General features: G+C 40.7%; 1 protein-coding gene across 3 annotated transcripts in view; it reads right to left on the bottom strand.

The window, feature by feature from the left end:
- The window catches only part of LOC138424848 (THO complex subunit 2), a 148,592-nt gene that overhangs the window by 123,839 nt on the left and 1,474 nt on the right, over positions 1 to 23,279 (bottom strand). For 2 of the 3 annotated variants that reach the window (XR_011445982.1, XM_069562290.1), the window contains exon 2: positions 22,623 to 22,806. The gene's annotated coding sequence lies outside the window, so the exon portion shown is untranslated. Of the gene's footprint in view, positions 1 to 16,998; positions 17,211 to 22,622; positions 22,807 to 23,279 lie in introns of those variants that run through there. The other variant, XR_011445981.1, reaches the window with a different exon arrangement.

Here is a 23,279-nt window from a genome sequence, read left to right on the forward strand (position 1 = left end):
GCTGCCCATGGGCTTTCTCTAGTTGCAATGCTCAGGGTCTCCTCTCTAGTCGCTGTGCATGGGCTTCTCATTGCGGTGGCTTCTGCAGCAGAGCATCGGCGCTAGGCCACTCTGGCTTCAGTAATCGTGGCACATGGGCTTAGCTGCTCCCCAGCATATGGAATCTTCCCCGACCAAGGATTGAACCTATGTCCCCTACACTAGAAGGTGGATTCTTAACCACTGGACCACCTGGGAAGTCTACCCTCAGGTTTTTTAAATCCCCCTCATACAACACGAAGTGTTAAAACAAAACTTTTAAATTAGCTTATTAGTGTTCATTTCCATTAAAAAGAGATTAAAAAAAAAAAAAAAAAAAGGTTTCATGTCCCAAAGACCCAATGATCCTGGAGTTAAGAGTATTTTTATCCTCAGTTAGACCAGTGTAAAGAAAGCTGAGCACTGAAGAATTGATGCTTTTGAACTGTGGTGTTGGAGAAGACTCTTGAGAGTCCCTTGGACTGCAAGGAGATCCAACCAGTCCATTCTAAAGGAAATCAGTTCTGGGTGTTCATTGGAAGGACTGATGCTAAAGCTGAAACTCCAATACTCTGGCCACCTCATGCAAAGAGTTGGCTTATTGGAAAAGACCCTGATTCTGGGAGGGATTGGGGGCAGGAGGAGATGGGGACAACAGAGGATGAGATGGCTGGATGGCATTGCCGACTCGATGGACATGAATTTGGGTAAACTCTGGGAGTTGGTAATGGACAGGGTGGCCTGGCATGCTGCGATTCATGGGGTTGCAAAGAGTCGGACACGACTGAGCGACTGAACTGGACTGAAGGCCAGTATACTCAGTGGGGAATTATTTTCAATTTTTATTCCCCAAATTTTGCTCTTGCCTGCAGTTTATCTCCCTGGGCTACTGTCCTGCTCTCCCTTCCTTCATCATATCAACGCTCCCTTGGGTTGGACATCAAACTAACCTAATAAATAAATCCATATTGCTATCCTAAAGGACCCCAAGAAATATGAATTCAACTGGGCTCTCTTAATAACTTCTCCCCTGTACTGTTAAATAAGTGTACACTTTCCTCCAGTAAGAACTTCCCTCATTGGCAGTCAGTGAGTCATTTGTTTTCAGTTCACTGGTAACCAACTAAATTTAATATCTATTTTTCTCCTCGACATCTTAAAACTCTTGGTCTCCTTCCACTATTAATATGAAACCAACATTTATTAGCACCAAACACGATGCAAAGTGTTGAGGGCTGCATACAGAAATGATAGCCAAATGGGCTAGAGTATAAATATTGTAGAAGTAAACGGAATGTTTTGTGAAGGCAAGAACTACATCTGGTTGTCATTTTGGCTTCTTCAAGGGCCCAGAGTTTCCAGATCCTGAACAACTATTTTAGGCCCAAGGAGATCCAACCAGTCCATTCTGAAGGAGATCAGCCCTGGGATTTCTTTGGAGGGAATGATGCTGAAGCTGAAACTCCAGTACTTTGGCCACCTCATGCGAAGAGTTGACTCATTGGAAAAGACTCTGCTGCTGGGAGGCACTGGGGGCAGGAGGAGAAGGGGATGACAGAGGATGAGATGGCTGGATGGCATCACTGACTCGATGAACGCGAGTCTGAGTGAACTCCGGGAGTTGGTGATGGACAGGGAGGCCTGGCGTGTCCGGCTGAGCGACTGAACTGAACTGAATTGAAAATTAGTTTATGTTTGCTGTTGTTGTTTGGTTGCTAAGTCATGTCTGACTCTTTGTGACCCCATGGACTGTGTAGCCCACTAGCTAGACTTCTCTGTCCATGCCACTTCCCAAGTATCGAACCCATTTCACCAGCATTGGCAGGCAGATTCTTTACCACTGAGCCACCTGGGAAGCCCAGTTTATGTTTGGGTGGGGAGTAATTATAAGGATGGAGAAGTGGGGTGTACAAACTGTTGGGTGTAAGATAGGTTCAAGGATGTATTGTACAATGCAGGGCATATAGCCAATATTTTGCAATAACTGTAAAGGGAAGCAACCTTTAAAAATTGTATAAAAATTACTATTTGAAAAAAGAAAATTTGTTTGTAATCCCTGCAATGGGAAGATGAAATGAGTCCACAGTGTCTTGTTCAGAAAATTGAAAGAATACTGGGTTTGGAAAGTAGCTATAATTCATAGAATCAAGTCTCTACTTCTAGATTTCAAAGATTTCTGTCAAAATCAAAATAGTAATCAAGGTGAAACTAATTTGCTAATCAGGAAAATCACATAAATTAGTGAATAGTCATTTTAAAATATCTAATGGCATTTATTTATGTTGTTTTGTCTTTGTTGTTATTGGTTGGTTGCGTCATGACAGATAGTACCTGGCTTGGGGAAATGGAGAGAGAAGATAGTTGTACTACAATATCTACCGATTAATGATCTATAACAAATAGTAAATTGTATTTTTTGCAGTGTTTTAAGGACTTTTGTGTGTGTGTGTGAGTGCTCAGTTGGGTCCAAATCTTTTGAGACCCCATGGACTGTAGCCCACCAGGCTCCTCTGTCCATGGCATTCTCTAGGCAAGAACACAGGAGTGGGTTGCCGTTTCCTTCTCTGGGGGATCTTCCTGACCCAGGGAACGAACCCACATCTCCCGTATTGACAGGCAGATTCTTTACCACCAAGCCACCAGAAAAGCCTGTTTTTAGGTTTATTATTTATCTATTTCCTTGAAAATCAGATTGAATAGGTCTAAAAGGTAGGAAAGTTTCCACGGAAAAAATCAAAAAATTGTTTAAATCTTATCTTCCTGACAGGACCTTCACTGAATCACTGCCATTTATTTTAGACAAAGAGTTGTTCATTTCCCTAGTTCTTCTGCATTTAATGAAACATTCAATTCTAAGTAACACTTTTCAGAATCTCTGTCACTCCCATATAAACCCTTCTCTGCTTCCTGGATGTGGTAGGTAAGGAAACACAGCAGGACCTGGTACTGCCTCAGTCACTAGCTTCCAAACAAGTAACAACTGACTGGTAGTTTGAATAGAGGTTCCTCTCATTTTACTTCCCTCCTCTGACTTGAAGCCTTACCCATGAAAGTCACAGGGACATTAGATGTGATAGTGAGCCTGTGGAACCAGAAAGAAACAAGAACTATACACCATGGAAACCCCTTGGGGAACTGGCTCTGACCAAAATCAGCGTATTTATTTTTTCTGCCCAAATTTGTTCACTTTATTTTACTATAGCCTGGAACCCTGCCAGTTCAAAATTCACTTGACTTAGCAAACAGACACTGCTAAAGGTGAAAACATTTAGCCCTCTGGGAGAGTTAAATTTAATACCTTTCATAGGAATACACTACTTGCTGACTCTGGGCTAGGACCTGCGGGTAGAAAAGGAAGATATCAGTTCAGATAAAGAAAACACAATCCCTCCCCACCTAAAACTAGTCTGGTAGGAAGAAAAGGTGTATAAACAGAGAGCTACTCAACAATGTGTTGCACGTCATATTTTTTTTTCCCACAAAGTGATTTCTTGAGGTATTAGCAAAGGCTTCATTGTGAGTATAACTTTAGAGCCAGACCGTGAAGGGTCAGCTGAAGTTCCATATCAGAGGAGAGGGGTCAAGGCATTCCATTCAGAGAGAGTGGTTTACACAAGGAATGCTTGGCAACTGGGAAAACAACTGGCCTGTCCACAGGGCATGCAGTACACATGATTCTGTGAGAATTACAAAAATGATAAGGAATAAGATCTGATGGGAGATGACAGCCCAGGTGGTGGAGGACTTAACAGCTGAGTGTAAAAGACTAAATTTCTTTTAGTCAAAGGAAAGATAGGGAAATGTTGGAAATGGGATGACAGGTCCAGATTTGTATTTTCTAGAGAATATTTGGGCAACAGCACTTCTTAGTGAATCACATTTAATTTTTCTTAAGAACTAGCACTGGAGAAGGAAATGGCAACCCACTCCAGTATTCTTGCCTGAAAAATCCTATGGACAGAGAAGCCTGGTGGGCTATCGTCCACAGGGTCACAGAGAGTCAGACATAACTGAGTGACTAAACATTGAAGAACTAGCTGGAAGGCTTCGTACCCAAGAGATGGGAAGGCAGGAAGGAAAATTCAGACACAGCAGGGCATGGGATACTTTAGTTTAGAATCATCCTGCATGGGATTTAGAACAAAACAAGAGTTCAGGGTGCATGAGGGAGACAGAAATGGGAGGCAGAAAAAAATTTTAGCAAATGTGAAGTTGAACATGGGTTATTTTAAAGCAGGGTTGGCAAACTATGGCCTGTGGTTCACATCCAGCCTTCTGTCTGTTCTGTCCAGCACTGTTAAGAATGTTTCTGTATTTTTAAATGGTTGAAAAAAATTTGAAAGAAGTATTATATTTGTGACACATGAAAATTATATAGGATCTGGCTTCCAGTATGCGCTAGTAAAGTTCTACTAGAACACAGTTATGCTCACGTATTTATGTATCATCTTTGGCTGATTTCACACCACAACAGTGGAGTTGAAGACTTGGGACAGGGATTGTATCATTTGAAAAGCCTAAAGTATTTACTATCTGACCATTTACAGACAAATCTGGTAGGGATGACCAAAGAAAGCTCTGCAGGTCTATAAACTTGACAGCCAGCCTTCTGTCTTGCCATTGGGCCCCTGAAGTTTCATGTGACCTGGAAGTAAATGTAAAAGTGTTGTACCCTCTGCGGTGCTGCTTAGGCTTTGCAAAGACTGGGGGCTTTGCTCCACTGGTCAATTCAGCCCCTAGGGGTATACATCTCTTTTCGATAAACCCCATTCCTACCCCGTGACCCAGAATCCATAACTATAGATACAACTATTATTTAAGATTCAGCTATCTTTAAATAAAGTTCACTAAAGGAATTGATGAGCTAGTTTGGAAATTTATGAAAATGCTCTCCAAATTGCAGACACTAATGTAAAAACAGACTTCAAAATACAGCCTCTTTGTAAATTGTAGACTTGTACAGTGACTTAAGAGTATCGTGAAATTTTCATTCATGTGGTTGAGCCTAAGTCGATGTGACTTAACAGTGTTAAGGCTCATAAAAGATGACTAGGGCCTGGAAGCATGCCAGGAAAGGTTTCCTGATTATTACATGCTGACTACTTCAGACTATTGTTGGAAAGCTAGTGAATGAAGCAGACCGGATGTAACACTAGAGATTAGCTTTATGAATTGGAATTTATCACTGATTTCAAGTCATGTCTGGAGGAAAAGATATAGGGGTAGGGGTTAAATAAGGCATGGCTTAATTCACAGAACTTAAACTACAATGCCTTTATTGATAAAATTTATATAGAACTACTCTGCAAAAACATTTCTAGTTTTTCAAGCTTAAAAGCATGAAATTTAACATTTTAGAGAATTGGGTTTTTTGTTTGTTTGTTTTTTAACCCATTACAGAAACACTTATAGAATGCTTCTGAGATACCTAAAGCCATAACTGGTCCTGGTGATACAAAAATAGATAAAACATTCATTTCCTCAAAAAGAAAAAAAAAAATACTCTTTCAGAGAGAAAACCAGAAGAGTAAAGCAAAATTAACTTATAAATAAAATGAAAGTGTTGTTAAGGGGCCTCCCTGGTGGTCCAGTGTCTGACTCCACACTCCCAGTGCAGGGGGTCTGGGTTTGATCCCTGGTCAGGGAACTAGATCCCACATGTTATAGCTAAGAGTTCATATGCCATGACTAAAGAAACTGCATAATGCAACTAAGACCCGGAACAACCAAATAATTTTTTTTTTTAAATGAAAGTGTTGTTTAGTTCAGTTTTGACATAAGTGAAGTAGTCATTTCAAGATAAACATGCTGATGTCTGCAATGCATCCGGAGTTTCCTAGCAGACAGACTCCTATAAACAAATGACACAGTACAGGAGAAAAGACTTAAGTGGTACCTTTTGGTCATCGATCCTAAAGGTGGAAAGGGCAATTAAAGTTGTTAGAATCTGAGAAGGATTGGACCCATAACAGGTACCAAAATCCCAAGGATGCTCAAGTCCCATACTTGCCCTTGGTATCCACAGACTCCAAATCTGTGGATTCATCAACCGCAGATCCAGATCATAAATGTTACATGATGTGGTTGATTCAATCCATGGATGTGGAACCCCGTGGATACTGAGAGCCTGTATATTTATTGAAAAAACTGAGTATAAGTTGTACCCATGCAGTTCACACCCATATTGTTCAAGGGTGAGCTCTATTATTCAAAATAAGGTACCATATGCCAGTGATCTGAATCCTGACTTAGTTAATCTGTATCCCCAGAAGGTAATATCATGCAATAGATATAAAAAGGGCTTATTACACTTGTTAACTAGCAGTAGTAGTAGTAGTAGTTTCACTGCTTTATTGTGAACCCAAATTTTGAATGTGTTTGGAAAATATAATTCTGAAACTGGTTTTAGGAACGTCTAGCCAATGGTCAAAACAACAGTGTTTCAGCTATGTTAAGTTACAAAACAGTGTGAGGCCAGAAGCCTGCCCTGGGCATTTTTTTTTTTTTTTTTTTTTTTTTGTGGCTGGGTCCTGAGACATGCAGTTTCTTAGTTCCATCATTTTAATTTATTATTCTGCATCACTTTGATAACGATAATAGGACTTTCTCAGACTCTTGTGAAAATAAATTGCTTTAAAATATCCAGCATGAACATAATTAACCCGTTGTTGAATGGAACTAATAAGTCATAATAATAGTCATCATCATAATAAATTCTAATATAATATGATACAAAATAATATCATAATGTCATATACAAAGGGAAGATGGCATATGTAATGTGCTTACACACTGTCTCGGACATAAGGATTGCTCAGGATGTATTAGTTTTATTATTGTTATCCCCACCTACTGGGAATAACAGTGATGCAAATGAACCAGAACTATTTCTTCTGAAGCTTGAGATTAATTGCATAAATTTTCATGCAGCAATAGACTTTCTTTCCTTGAATTACATTTGCCCTTGTTGGTTTCATTTTTTTATAAACTAATTCATTCAATAAAAACCATTCAGGCAAACATTTAGTGAGCTTAATTGTGCTGTCTTCCCTTATATTTTTAGGGCTACACCAAACTTCAAATATATCTTGATCCCTGTCCTCAAGGAGATCACAGTCTACTAGGGAAGCCAGAAGAACAAATCAAACATTAAGGTGTCTGCCATGAGATAGATATGCTTTGGTACAGAGAGGGAGAGCTTCCAGGCCAAGCTTTTTGGTGTTAAGAAAAGCTTCCCTTGAAGAGGTGGCATTTGGGCAAATATTTTAAGAAATTAGTATAGTTTAGCAAGGTAATGGAGGTGGGGGCCAGAATCATTCCAGGGAAAACATGACATTTTTTAAAAATGCAGTTATATTTTTGGCAGAAGCAAAGGATACATGTTGGATGTCTTATTTGGCTGTCTCAAAATCTGAGGCAGAGACAAGATTCAGAGTGTCGGTGCAGTGGGGTGATCCCACGAGACACTGGGAAGACTCTAGGAAAGGAGAGGGAGCACCAAAGTGTACTTTATCAAGTCTGTTACCACTGTGGTCAATGTGAATACATGGAAATCAGTTACACTGGGAATTTCTGGAAGCTGATGAAGGACACAAGCCTTAGAGTTATCTAACCAGAGGATAAGGAAGTTGGAGTACTCATTTATGCATCAATTTTTGATATTTTTTCTTTGAGGACACCTAGAGGAGAAAGACTAATAGGCAGTGGGAAGTCAGTTTCACTAAAATGGTAAGGACTTGAGAAAGGCTGGTGGGGCGGGAATGCCAACATTACTCATTGGCTTTGACAGACCTAGTAACTAGACAGATAGGAAGGAACAGATAATGATGTTTTCATATGAAGTGAAGTGAAGTGAAGTGAAATGAAATGAAGCCACTCAGTCGTGTCCGACTCTTTGTGACCCCATGGACTGTAGCCTACCAGGCTCCTCAGTCCATGGGATTTTCCAGGCAAGAGTACTGGAGTGGGTTGCCATTTCCTTCTCCAGGGGATCTTCCCAACCCAGGGATTGAACCTGGGTCTTCCACATTGTAGGCAGACGCGTTTTCATATAATGCATGTGAACTTGAACTTTCTCCTTAATATTGTTGTTCAGTCCCTAAGTCGTGTCCCACTTTTTGCAACCCCATGAACTGCAGCATGCCAGGCTTCTCTGTCCATCACTATCTCCCTGAGTTTCTCCAAACTCATGTCCACTAAATCAGTGATGCCATCCAACCATCTCATCCTCTGTCACCCCCTTCCCCTCTTGCCCTCAATCTTTCTCAGGGTCAGGGTCTTTTAAAATGAATCAGTTTGCATGAGGTGGCTAAAGTATTGGATTTTCAGCTTCAGCATCAGTCCTTCCAATGAATATTCAGGACTGATTTCCTTTAGGATTGACTGGTTTAATCTCCTTGCTCTCCAAGAGACTCTCAAGGGTCTTCTCCAGCACCACATTTCAAAAGCATCAATTCTTTGGCCCTCAGCCTTCTTATGGTCCAGCTCTCACATCCATACATGACTACTGGAAAAATCATAGCTTTGACCCTACAGACCTTTGTAAGCAAAGTGATGTCTCTGTTTTTTTAATATGCTGTCTAGGTTTGTCATAGCTTTTCTTCTAAGGAGCAAGCATCTTTTAATTTTGTGGCTGTAGTTACCATCCACAGTGATTTTAAAGCCCAAGAAAAGAAAATATGTCACTATTTCCACTTTTTATCCATCTATTTGCCATGAAATTACAGGACCAGATGCCATGATCTTTGTTTGCTGAATGTTGAATTTTAAGCCAGCCTTTTCATTCTCCTCTTTCACCTTCATCGAGAGGCTCTTTAGTTCCTCTTTGCTTTCTGTTATTAAAGTGGTATCATCTGTATATCTGAAGATGTTGATATTTCTCCCAGCAATCTTGATTCCAGCTTGTAAGTCTTCCATCCTGGCATTTTGCATGATTTACTTTGCAGCTTTAAAATGTTTTGTTTTGTTTTGTTTTTTAAGAGGTAAGGGAAGTTAGTTTTGTTTTATAAAATTGGCTTCTGCTAATTTTGGAAGGTGGGCCATAGGGAATAGGCTAATTTAGAAACTACAGCAGTTCTGACAGATGAATTAAGGGGGATGTAGAAGAGTGGGTGGAATAGAAAGAGATTAAAGTGAAGAAATTCTGAATACATGTGGAAGGAGGAGATGCAGACACAGATTGCAGGTTTCTGTTCTGAAAATCTAGGCTGAAGGCAGTACCTTTCACTCAAATTGAGGATTCCAACAGGAGAAATAGAGAAGGCAATAGCACCCCACTCCGGTACTCTTGCCTGGAAAATCCCATGGGCGGAGGAGCCTGGTAGGCTGCAGTCCATGGGGTCACTAGGAGTCAGACACTGCTGAGCGACTTCACTTTCACTTTTCACTGTCATGCATTGGAGAAGGCAATGGCAACCCACTCCAGTGTTCTTGCCTGGAGAATCCCAGGGACGGGGGAGCCTGGTGGGCTGCCGTCTATGGGGTCGCACAGAGTTGGACACGACTGAAGCGACTTAGCAGCAGCAGCAACAGGAGAAAACAAGTGAGGGAATGATCAATGAGATCAGATTTGGAAATTCTGTATCTGCAGCAGGTCGTATAATCTAGAAAGCAACAGATATCGGAGCTGAGACACAGATTTGAGCTTTCTCAGAATGTAAACAGTGGTTGAAACTGTGTAAGACATTGTCTAAGGAGGCTTTTGGCTCCCAAAAGATGAGGGAAAGATCTAGTGGGAAACAAGGCAAGTAAGCAATTAAGGGACAAAAGTATTGGCATAAATGCCAGAGAAATTAAATTTGAGGGGAAGTGAGAAAACTCTACCCAGAGAATCTTTATCTCAAACACGAAGGATGAGTCTGTATTTATTAGTGGGATGGTTAGGAACCGGAGCTTTCCTGGCAGGACTCAGTTCAGTTCAGTCGCTCAGTTGTTGCTCTTTGCAACCCCATGGACAGCAGCACGCCAGGCTTCTCTGCCCATCACCAAACCCTGGAGTTTACTCAAACTTATGTCCAGTGAATCGGTAATGCCATCCAACCATCTCATCCTCTGTCGTACCCCTCTCCTCCCGCCTTCACTCTTTCCCAGCATGAGGGTTTTTTCAAATGAGTCAGTTCTTTGCATCAGGTATTGGAGTTTCACCTTCAGAATCTGTCCTTTCAATGAATATTCAGGACTGATTTCCTTTAGGATGGACTTGTTGGACCTCCTAGCCTTCCAAGGGGCTCTCAATCTTTGGTGCTCAGCTTTCTTTATAGTCCAACTCTCACATCTCTTCATTCTTTCTGGAGTTATTTCTCCACTGATCTCCAGTAGCACGTTGGGCACCTACTGACCTGGGGAGTTCATCATTCATTGTCCCATCTTTTTGCCTTTTCATACTGTTCATGAGGTTCTCAAGGCAAGAATACTGGTCCCTTTTCCAGAGGACCACGTTTTGTTAGAACTCTCCACCATGACCTGTCCATCTTGGGTGGCCCTACAAGGCATGGCTCATAGTTTCACTGAGTTAGATAAGGCTGTGGTCCATGTGATCAGATTGTTTAGTTTTCTGTGATTGCGGTTTTCAGTTTATCTGCCCTGTGATGGAGAAGGATAAGAGGCTTATGGCAGCTTCTTGGTGGAAGAGACAGACTGAGGGGGAAACTGGGTCTTGTTCTGATGGGTGGGGCCATGCTCAGTAAATCTTTAATCCCATTTTCTCTGAAGGGCGGGGCTGTGTTCCCTCCCTGTTATTTGACCTCAGCCCAAACTATGGTGGAGTAATGAAGATAATGGTGACCCCCTTCACAAGGTCCCATGCACACACTGCTACACTCAGTGCCCCAACCCTGCAGCAGGCCATCACCAACCCACGCCTCTGCCAGAGACTGCTGGACACTCACAGGCAAGCCTTGGTCAGTCTCTTGCGTGGTCACTGCTCCTTTCTCTTGGGTCCTGGTGTACACAAGGCTCTGTTTGTGCCCTCCAAGAGTCTGTGTCTCCAGTCCTGTGTAAGTTCTGGTGGCTCTATAGTGGGGTTAATGGCGACCTCCTCCAAGAGGACTTCCCTAGTGTCTCAGACAGTAAAGCATCTGCCTACAATGCAGGAGACCTAGGTTTGATCCCTGGTTTGGGAAGATCCCCTGGAGAAGGAAATGGCAACCCACTCCAGTACCCTTCCCTGGAAAATCCCATGGACAGAGGAGCCTGGTAGGCTACGGTCCATGGGTCACAAAGAGTCCAACACAACTGAGCGACTTCACTTTCCTCCAAGAGGGCTTATGCCATACCCAGGTCTACTATACCCAGAGCCCCGGCCCTGCAGCAGTCCACTGTTGACCCATACCTCCTCAAGAGACACTCAAACACAGTTCTGTCTCAGTCTCTGTGGGATCTCTGGGTCTTGGTGCACACAAGGTATGTTTGAGCCCTCTGAGCATCTCTGGCAGGTATGGGGTCTGATTCTAAACATGATTTCACAGGACTGGCAGGACTACCTGTTGCAAAAACATGTTTTAGGTGGCAAATCATTGAACTTGTGATAAATCAATATAAGACCAGGCTAAAGTTTGCTTTTCCATTATTGCTGAAGAAAGTCCCTGAAAATGAATGTAAACTCCTTGAGAGTAGGAGCACTCTTTTTATCCCCAGTAGCAAGCACACATTAGGTACTCAATAAAAATTGGTTGAAATGATAGGATCTATTCACATAAATAATGTAATAAATCCCAAAATAATTTTGGAAAGACTACTTGCCTACTTAACTAAGAGAAAAACTCGTAATCAGGTCATTTTATTCATTTAATAATTATCTAATCCACTACTATATTCCCTTGTGGCTCAGCTTTAAAGACTCCACTTGTAATGTGGGACACCTGGGTTCAATCCCTGAGTTGGGAAGATCCCCTAGAGAAGAGAAAGGCTAGCCACTCCAGTGTTCTGGCCTGGAGAATTCCATGAATTGTATAGTCCATGGGGTCGCAAAGAGTCAGACATGATTGAGCGAGTTTCACTTTCACACAAGTTGCGGGGTTTCACAGCTGGCACAGTGGTAAAGAACCTTCCTGCAAATGCAGGGGATGAGAATTTGACCCCTGGGTTGGGAAGATCCCATTTACACACACACACACACACACACCCAAGCTCCTATTTACACACACACCCCACCAAGTTCCCTTATCTGTGTGTCTTAAAGTGAAAAGTGAAAGTGAAGTCATTCAGTCGGGCTGACTCTTCGCGACCCCATGGACTGTAGCCTATCAGGCTCCTCCATCCATGGGATTTTCCAGGCAAGCGTGCTGGAGTGGATTGCCACATCCTTCTCCAGGGGACCTTCCCAACCCAGGAATCGAACCCAGGTCTCCCGCACGTAGGCAGATGCTTTACCGTGGGAGCCATCAGGGAAGCCTGTGTGTCTTAGGGCCCCATAAGAATACCCATCTGTGAGTCCTAAGGCCCCATAAGAACACCCAGAAGGCAAACGGTGTTTTACCCTGTCTTCCTTAGTAGATAGAAACAACCTACCTGACCCAGGAATAAAACCAGGGTTTCCTACATTGCAGGCAGATTCTTTACCAGCTGAGTAGAAACAATAGTCTATTTAAATAAAAAAGTATCTGATTCAGACTTTTATTTACATAAACAGGCCCTTCTGTTAGTCTCGAATAGTCTATATTCTATCTAAACTAGCCCACCTACACAGCCTTAATTTGTTACTCCTGATTCTGGTAACTTCAATATAATTTCCCTAACACCTAACATAGCACCTGACTCAGAATACTAACTTTGTAATAAGTATCTGTCGACTAGCTCTCAGGAATTAGTTGACTTAATGATTAAAATGAGGATTTCAAATTGTGTTTTTAAAAGTTTTCTGCATCGTGGTGAATCTATTGTTTTTCACTGTACCAAAATCTTTCTTCAGTCTTCTTGTAAAGGTGCTAGTACTATTTCTCTTTAGAGATTCACCCCTCAGTCACTGGAGGCAGTTCTGGAAGGCTCCTGAAAGTTACATTCTCTCTCCGGGCCAAGATACGGGAATAGGACCATGCTAGGCAAAGCCTATACTTTTCAAATATAATTTGAAATTTGAATAAAGTGACACAGGAATTGAAGACCAAAGGTACTTCCTACTCTATCCACTTTAACTCATATCTTTTCTTAACACTGTTTTCAGATTTTTGACTTATGAGCTACCCACAAATTGCAATAAATTTTAACACATTCAGAATTAGATTCTGTTGCTTGTAGTCAAAGGATTGTAGTCACACATAGTTCTAAAATTCTGTGAAACAGCAGTGAGAGGCGAAGAGTAGAAAGTGACAGAAGCACACAGAGTGGCTGTGCTGTGCTTAGTCGCTCAGTCGTGTCTGGCTCTTCGCAACCCCATGGATTGTAGCCCACCAGGCTCCTCTATGGGGACTATCCAGGCCAGAATGCTGGAGTGGGTTGCCATTTCCTCCTCCAGGGGATCTTCCCCACCCAGGGATCAAACCAGAATCTCCTACAATGCAGGCAGATTCTTTACTGTCTGAGCCACCAGGGGAGCCATCTACTCTGGAGTGGGTTGCTGTTTCCTTCCCCAAGGGAATCTTCCCAACCCACGGATTGAAAGTAGGTTTCCCACATTGCACCCAGATTCTTTACCATCTGAGCCTCCAGGGAAGCCCAAGAATACTGGAGTAGGTAGCCTATCCCTTCTCCAGGGGATCTTCCCGACCCAGGAACAAGGAAAAAAAACAAAACAAAAGACTGAGTGAGAGGCATATTAAATATGAAACCAAAAGATGTTTCACCAAACAGATCTTTTTTTTTTTAAACCAAAAGATGAGGTGTATATTTTTTTAATTATTAAGTGTGAACCTGCAGTCAGTGGCTTTCAAATTTGGTGAGCATAATTATCACTAGGGACTCTTGTTTAAATATAGATCTCTAGGCCTTGCACCCAGAGGTTCTGATTCTGTTGGTCCATGAGGGGACTGGGGATATGCATAACTACAAGCTTCTCGGATGATTCTTGGACCAAGCTTTGAAACCTGTGCTTTAGGTCCTATGCTCTGCTATGCTATGCTATGCTAGGTCACTTCAGTCATGTCCAACTCTGTGTGACCCCATAGACGGCTGTGTATGAAAAAGAGCAGCTAATCAGATTGGCAAGCACAACAAAACAGGCCTGCTCCCAGCTCAGTTTTGCTAAACAATCCCAAACTTTTAGTTCTAGCTTTGTGAGATAATGGTGACCTATCCAGTGGATTGCAAGTGGATTGTATGCATAATAAAACAAATGCTAATTTCAATTTTTGTTTTGCTGAATAAGAGTCATGAAATTATGAGGGAGAACTTAGAAAACTCAAACTATTATCTTTTCTTTATAGTCCAATTTTTGTAATTTAGAGAAGAGCACTTTTCATATGGGTATAATTTTATTTCCTACTGATCTTTTATATACACACTTGTATTCATTCAAAATACCACCATCTGCATGACAAGAAAATCTTTATTATAAAGGGTGAAAATTCATTATTACAGAGAATTCCTTAAAGTGGAGGTGGGGAAGTGCCAAGATATTAATATGCTACTAACCAATGCTACAATTAAAGTTATCAGGCCAATATAGGTATATTCTGTGTAGTTTCCATTGATTTATTTGAAAAATTGAGTTTATTTTTTTTTAAGTCAGGTAACAGGAAAAAAAAAATTCCTGTCAGGCGACTGTATGCTCCTTGGTTTTTGTCTCGTCACAACAAAGATTTGGAATGACGATTCCATATGGTCCTACATTACCATACTTACACAATAAAGAATTCCAAATACTTTTCAAGAAATATGGTTACTGCTTCTATATAGGACTTTATTTTTTTTTGTTTGTTTTTTTTTTATTTTTAGTTTTTTATTTTTTACATTTTAAAATCTTTAATTCTTACATGCATTCCCAAACATGAACCCCCCTCCCACCTCCCTCCCCATAACATCTTTCTGGGTCATCCCCATGCACCAGCCCCAAGCATGCTGCATCCTGCGTCAGACATAGACTGGCTATATAGGACTTTAAAAAAAACCAAAAACCTATTTATTTATGACTGTGCTGGGTCTTCATTGCTGCACGGGCTTTCCTTGAGTTGTGGCGAGTGGGGGCCACTCTCTAGTTGTGGTGCACAGCCTTATCATTGTGGTGGCTTCTCTTGTTGCTGAGTAAAGGCTTTCGAGCATGTGGGCTTCAGTAGTTGCAGTACGTGGGCTCAGTAGTTGTAGTTCCTAAGCTCTAGAATACAGGCTCAACTGTGGGCACAATGGCTTAGTTGCTCCAAGGCATGTGAGATCTTCCTGGACCAGGGATCCAACTTGTGTCTCCTACACTGGCAGGTGGATCCTTTACCACTGAGCCACCAGGAAAGCCCCTATATAAAATCTTTATATAGAAACTGTAAGACAGATATGTTACAGGAAATAACCAAGGCTTGTCTGTGTTTATATGTAATATCTATTTTTGGTTAAACTGCTATTTTACTTAACTACATTTATAATATTTTATGATACTTTATTTGTAGTAATTACTCAGTTATACCATAGATACCATATAAAACTTTCATCCTGGAAACAAAGAACAGCATTTCTAGGTTCCTTTTAAACTTTAAATTCAATTCAACATGATTCAAATATTGTTTACTGAAAACCTATAAGAGGCTCTTTACTCCACTAAACACTGAGGGAAAAAAAAAATCTCTACAGTGAAAGATTTTATGATACAAGTCTAAAAATCAAGAGATTCAAAAGTAGATTAAAAGAAAAAAAAAAAAAACCAGAAGCTAGCAAAGGCATAATAAAGATGACAATGAGGTCATGGTTGCAGAATATGGAACTCAACACACAGTCCTCAAGGAAGTCCATGTGAGAGTACTAAAGTTAACAGAAGACCTCTGTTCTCTGTCCTACATCCTGCACATGACACTCACAAGGTTTAAATACAGAAGAAAATGTGCAGTAAAAACTAGTGTCTGAGCACTGAATTCACATTTAGGAATTAGTCATGGATTTGGAGAAGCTCTTTTCATTATTTATATACCAATCATAGAATCAAATAATAAACACAGAACTTTTATTAGAACTTCAAGCTTTAAAAAGTTGTTTGACTCTATGCTGCTGGAACATGTGACAATCACAATAGACCATGTAGACTGTGACTTTCACCAACAATTTACCAAACATCCCCTTTCTGCAGCAGAGAAAGGACTAGGTTAAAGGGGAGTTATTTCTCTTGTAACCCTTCTTTGCAGTATTTTGCATTGGTCTTTGGCTTTTCCTTCCTGGTAATCTTCATTTATCTGATAATCCTTACTTTTGTTGATAGTTCTCAGACTATGGAGAGTGCGGGGGAGTTCAGTTGCTTCCATCATTCCTACACCAGGAATATGGGGATTAATTCAAAAGTACCAAGGATCACGTGGATATCCAATAAACAATTGTTGAGTCATGGTGAATTGAATTAAAAATCCCCATATTCCTGGTGCAGGAATATGGAAGCACGTGATCCTTAGTACTTCGTTAGACACTAGAAAAGGTACTTCCCTGGAGCTCAGAGGTTAAAGTGTCTGCCTGGAATGTGGGAGACCCGGGTTCGATCCCTGGGTGGGGAAGATCCCCTGGAGAAGGAAATGGCAACCCACTCCAGTACTCTTGCCTGGAGAATCCCATGGAGGGAAGAGCCTGGTAGGCTACAGTCCATGGGGTCGCAAAGAGTCGGACACAACTGAGTGATTTCACTTCACTTCACTTTAGACACTAGAAAGGATGCAAAAGATGTATTGCAGGATTCCTGCCCCCAGGACCTGGAAATCCTGTTGAATGGTAGATAGATAAGAACCGGATAGAGTACTATGAGATGACAGGTGAAGCTTTGGGAATGAGGGTGTTGATGGTGGCAGTACCCATAGCAAGGAGTTGTCTTGTGTTATTAGACTTGTTTTTTTTTTTTTAATGAATATTTGCATACTATGTCTCTTGGCTTACACATGCTTTTACTACTCAAGAGAATTATAGTAGCAACATTCTTACAAAAACCAAGAAGGACGGTATTCAGCCGAGTAGAAATGTGCAATTATGGGTAGATGGTTGTCTCTCTCAGTGCTAGAAGGCTGGATTACATAAAGCAGATGTGGATAATAAAGGAAAGGAATTCTGTATCTGCTGGAATGTACATCTGGATGATTCTCCTATAAAAAAAAAAAAAGTGATTTTCAAATTCCTTTAACCCTGAAGCAAATTTAAATGAAAAGAATACATGGTTGGCCACTTTGAAATCTTGCTCAACCAGAGTCAAACATAAAATTATCAGCAATGAGTAGTAAACTGAGAAATGAACTTTGAAAGAGAAGCAGAAAATGGAATTGAGCTCCAGGGAAATAATTTTCCCCCCAGCTTGGAGCCTGGGCAGCCTTAAAGGTCTTCTGGACATGGTCAATTTTTTGCAAGGATTACAACATTGTCATCTGTATTCCCTCTGTTAAAAGTGATTGGCTAACTAGAGGTAAAAATCAGTTTAGTACTACCACAAAAATGATAGGTTTTTATTTGGCTGGCTGGGTCTTAGTTGCGGCACACAGTATCTTTGTTGTGGTATGCAAACTCTTAGTTGTGGCATGGGGGATCTAATTCCCTGACCAGGGACTGAACCCGGGTTCCCTGAATTGTGAGTGTGGAGCCTTAGCAACTGGACCATTCGGGAAGTCCAATGATAAGTTATATGCATTGATTTTATTCATGGTTGTGTGAGAGCCATATGGCTCCAGTATAAAATGCTACAGAGCTTCGGCATAGTTTTTCTTGGTGAACAGGCAACTGGAGATGGAAAACGGTTCACTTTGAGCCTCTGGAGCACCTTAAACTGTTTCATAAGCAATAACTTAGACTATGCGTTAGCAAGCAGAAAGGCTGTGGGAAGTTACTATATAGAAAGAGGATGATAAACATGAGAAGACTAATTAGTAATCAAGATAACAAAATACTGTTTTTCTAAATAATGTCAGGCACTGGACCTTCCTAGAAGATGAGTTGTAACAAGCTGATGAGCCAGGAGAACTGGTTAGAATACTGTTGGCTCAAGTCTGTAGAGTAAAATGCTTCATTCTGTCTCATACCATTTCCTTTTTTTAGGACTCCTTTATGCAGTGTAAATAATATTGTTCTCAGAGAGTACAGATTCTTTGGCAAGCCTTTACTAAGTGATTCAAAGCCACCTACTTTTTGAGCACCCACCTTGTTCAAAGTGCCATTCCAGTCTTGAGGCTACAGTAGGATATATATATATATTCTACCCAGAGTTCTGTGTGGGCTTTCCAGTGAAGACTGAAACCTAGGTGGTCCTATTGCCTACACTTCCAAAAAATATGAAAGTCCCATCTAAGGATCTCAGCACCATTCTTCTCTACTCTCCATCCTAAAATTACAGCCTCTGCACTTTTGTACACATGTGTAGGAGCCTCCACTGCTTATCACCACCATGCTTTGATTCCTTGTTAGGTACCATGTAAAGCCCCTTTTGCAGCTATTGAATACAAGAAAGATACAGTGTTAGGCTAGAGAACTCTTTCCCAAATGACTTCAGTTCAGTTTAGTTCAGTTCAGTTGCTCAGTCGTGTCCCACTCTTTGCGACTCCATGGACTGCAGCACACCAGGCTGCCCTGTCCATTACCAACTCCCGGAGTTTACTCAAGCTCATATCCATTGAGTTGGTGATGCCATCCAACCATCTCATCGTCTGTCATCTTGCCTTCAATCTTTCCCAGCATCAGGGTCTTTTCAAATGAGTAAGTTCTTCGCATCAGGTGGTCAAAGTATTGGAGCTTCAGCTTCAGCATCAGTCCTTCCAATGAATATTCAGAATTGATCTCCTTTAGGATGGACTGGTTGGATCTCCTTGCAGTCCAAGGGACTCTTAAGAGTCTTCAACACCACAGTTCAAAAGCAGCAATTCTTTGGCACTCAGTTTTCTTTATAGTCCAACTCTCACATCCATACATGACTACTGGGAAAATCATAGCTTTGACTAGACGGACTTTAGTTGGCAAAGTAATGTCTCTGCTTTTGAATATGCTATCTAGATGTGTATAGCTTTTCTTCTAAGGAGCAAGCATCTTTTAATTTCATGGCTGCAGTCACCGTCGGCAGTGATTTTGGAGCCCCCAAAATTAAGTCTCTCACTGTTTCCATTATTTCCCCATCAATTTGCCATTAAGTGATGGGACCAGATGCCATGATCTTTTACTTTCATCAAGAGGCTCTTTGGTTCTTTGCTTTCTGCCATAAGGGTGGTGTCATCTGCATACCAGAGGTTATTGATATTTCTCCCAGCAATCTTGATTCCAGCTTGTGCTTCATCCAGTCCAGCATTTCACATGATGTACTCTGCATAAAAGTTAAATAAGCAAGGTGACAATATACAGCCTTGACATACTCCTTTTCCTATTTGGAACCAGTCTGTTGTTCCATGTCCTGTTCTAACTGTTGCTTCTTGACCTGCATACAGATTTCTCATGAGTCAGGTCAGGTGGTCTGGTATTCCCATCTCTTGAAGAATTTTCCACAGTTTGCTGTCAACCACACAGTCAAAGGCTTTGGCATAGTCAGTAAAGCAGATGTTTTTCTGGAACTCTCTTGCTTTTTTGATGATCCAGCGGCAATGTTGGCAATTTGATCTCTGGTTCCTCTGCCTTTTCTAAAACCAGCTTGAACATCTGGAAGTTCATGGTTCACGCACTGTTGAAGCCTGGCTTGGAGAATTTTGAGTATTACTTTGCTAGCTGCGTGAGATGGGTGCAACTGTGCGGTAGTTTGAGCATCCTTTGGCGTTGCCTTTCTTTGGGATTGGAATGAAAACTGACCTTTTCCAGTCCTGTGGCCACTGCTGAGGTTTCTAAATTTGTTGACATATTGAGTGCAGCACTTTCACAGCATCATCTTTCAGGATTTGAAACAGATCAACTGGAATTCCATCACCTCCACTAGCTTTGTTCATTGTGATGTTTCCTAAGGCCCACTTGATTTCACATTCCAGGATGTCTTGCTCTAGGTAGTGATCACACCATCGTGATTATCTTGGTCATGAAGATCTTTTTTGTTCAGTTCTTCTGTGTATTCTTGTCACCTCTTCTTAATATCTTCTGCTTCTGTTAGGTCTATACCATGTCTATCCTTTATTGTGACCATCTTTGCAAAGATGGCTTTGCAAAGTGGCTTCGGGGAAATCAAATCATCTCTTCCACACCCCCCCAATTAAATTCCCATATCAAACTAAAAGGTATCAAAAATGGTGGCAATATTTCAGCTAACGTTAAGAAAAATTATCACACCACAATCAGACATTTTCCTAATAAGCTGCTCTCATTCCTAAGTAAATTTGATGAACAATGCTGGATACACAGAATAGATGAAGCAACAAAGTCATTTTACATAACAAGTGTTTCCCAAAGCTTGTCATACCGTGGCACACAGATAATCACAATATTTTAATGGTACGCTGGGGTAAAGAAACACTTTTAATGATGAATTGCCTGGAAGCTCTTATGCCTCAGGCCTATTCAGGACCAATATCTTGGCATACCTGTTAATTCATTCACACTCATCATTGGCAAAGCTCTAAGAATTTGATTGTGAAGTATTTAATTCATACCCTAGAAACAACTGAGATGTTTTATCTAACCCTCCCCCACTCAACACTTTCAATGAGAAAAGGGTATGTCATTGGATGACACAATTTGAGGTGGCTGTTGGGATAAATTTTTTTTTTACAGATGCAATTGAGCTGTAAATTTTCAAGTGAGATGGTCAGAAAAATCATTGAGAAATTCTTAAGCAAGAGTTTACCTGCTCAACCTTTTTGTTTTAAAAACAAAAAAGCAATGCACAGAGGTCACACATTAGTGTTTTTATGGAGGGAAGTGATGAAACTAGATGAAGGTAAGATTTCTTAGCTTTCAGTCTCAGGCACTTTGCACCACATTAGTGGTTTCCGACTGGCAGCATCAGCATCATGTGAGAACTTGTTAGAAATGCTACTTCTCAGGCACCACCCCAGACCAAATGAATTGGAAACTCTAGGGGTGACACCCTATAAGCTGTGTTTTAACAAACTCTCCAAATGGTCCTGATACAGATTAAGGTTTGAGAACCATTGCACCCCCATGGGGCTCTGTCACTGAAGGCTGCAGAGGCTGATTTTGGAGTAAGATTGGCCCTATGCAGTCAGAAGCTAACCACCAAGCTGGACCATTAGTGGGAGGAATGAGGCCTCACTGTGACAGTGCCAATGGGCTTTGGGGTTAAACAGTAGAAGAAGCAGACCGTTAGTAGTATAAGGGAGATTCCAAATTCAGGATCTAAGTGGGCACTCCAATTCTCTAAGTATGACTGGGTCTTTTACGGCCTAGGCCTTACTTCCATCTTAACTTCAATAAAAGTTTCAACTCCGTGAATTTGGGAACTTTAAGGGTATATTTGAAAGTTTATAATGAAAACCAATAGCAGGAAAAAAATGTCACTTTTCAAAATTGACCTTTGTTGCTTCCTGTATTAAACATAATTATTTTAGAAATGAAAAACCTCTCTAAATGTAATTTATATAACATGTGGAAGATTAAGGGAAAGAGAGGAAAAAAAAAATCTTGAGATATGTAAGTCTGAGTCTGCCTATTTTATATTATTACTGTTAAATTCCTTTGCTCTGAAAACCACTCAAGTTTCTTTTCCATGTGACTCACTAGCAAATTTCTGTTCCTTAGATGTGGGTCCTGCATTGTGTGGATCAAGGATATCAAATAACCAAAATATGAAAAATAAAATAAGCACAGCTTATATTTTAGTCTAAGAATAAGGAACTAAACAAGTAGAAAATCCCCTTTCATGATTGAGAAACTCATGTTAAGCTTAGCAATATTAGTAGTATTAAAGTACTTTTATGTTATGTCCTCAAGATATCCACGAATAATAAAAGCTACAACCAACACTGTTGCCATTAGTTAAATGTGGCTCATACAAAGATCTTATAAACTGCTTCTAAAAGCTATAGTGTTTCACTCATTTCCTTTTCTCCCCCTCTATCCTTTTTAAAGAAGTGGACTCATATTTTTGGATTGTGATGGTGTGTGAATGCATGCTCAGCCTTCCAGGCTTCTCTGTCCATGGAATTTTCCAGGCAAGAATACGGAGTAGGTTTCCAAGCCCTTCTCCAGGGGATCTTCCTGGCCCAGGTCTAGAACCTGTGTCTCCAGCAACTCCTGCATTGGCAGGCAAATTCTTTACCACTAAGCCACCTGGGAAGCCCTGAAGCCATAAGATAATTATCACGGTTATATATTCAATTTTTTGTCAGATAGTCTTCCATTTGCCACTCATAATTAAGCCATTTCTGTATCAGAGATTGTAGGTACAAAGACAGTAAGAATTTTGTTAAGAGATACTGTGAAGTAAAATTAAGACCTTATAGTAAAAAGTTTGTTGTTATTTAAGAGTGTTTCTTCTGGTCTTTGTGTCTTTCCTTTGCAAAGTGCACTTTATTTTTAGGTGTGCAGGTATAATTAGAACTCAGTGTTTTAAACTTCCAAAATTGTAAAAAAAGAATGCTACTTACGTACTTAAGCCTTCAGGGCTAACATGATAATACGGAGCTCAAATCTCTTACAAAGCTTGCCTGAACACAAAACCATGATGCTTCAGGCATCTACCAGGGTGGTACTGGCGTGTTTGGTAAGATAGTTCTGAAGACTTTTTTTTGAACACAAGCAGTCTTTCAAATGTACCAGCAAACTCCACATCTGTAAAATTTTTCATGAAAAGTAGAAAATGTCATGAAGTATACTGAAAAGTAATCTGTGCTGATATAAGAAAGGTATTGACTTGTTATTTTCTACTCTGAAGTATAAAGTTAGAAATTGAGAAAAGGAGATGTTTGTTTAATAAAATAATTACCATTTTGAGAACTGATCCAGCTTTCATGGGTAAAAGAAAAAGTCTAATTGTGTGAACAAAATAAAATGTTGAAAATATTTAATTCTCTATTGCACGGCAGTGAACACTATAGAACTTAATCTCTCTCCTCTAATGAATACTCATTATGAGAGGCTAGGTTTCTGGTTTCTGAGACACTTACTTAATGACTAGTAATTTAAACTGACTGCTACAACTGAACTGTAACTTCCCTACCAAAGGCCTAGAATCAAGTTATGTGGTTATGACCAGACAGTGTTAAAGAAAATTACATTTCAATAATTCCTCTTCCATCACAATA

Source organism: Ovis canadensis, chromosome 1 (assembly GCF_042477335.2).
Source record: "Ovis canadensis isolate MfBH-ARS-UI-01 breed Bighorn chromosome 1, ARS-UI_OviCan_v2, whole genome shotgun sequence".
NCBI classification, from domain to species: domain Eukaryota; kingdom Metazoa; phylum Chordata; class Mammalia; order Artiodactyla; family Bovidae; genus Ovis; species Ovis canadensis.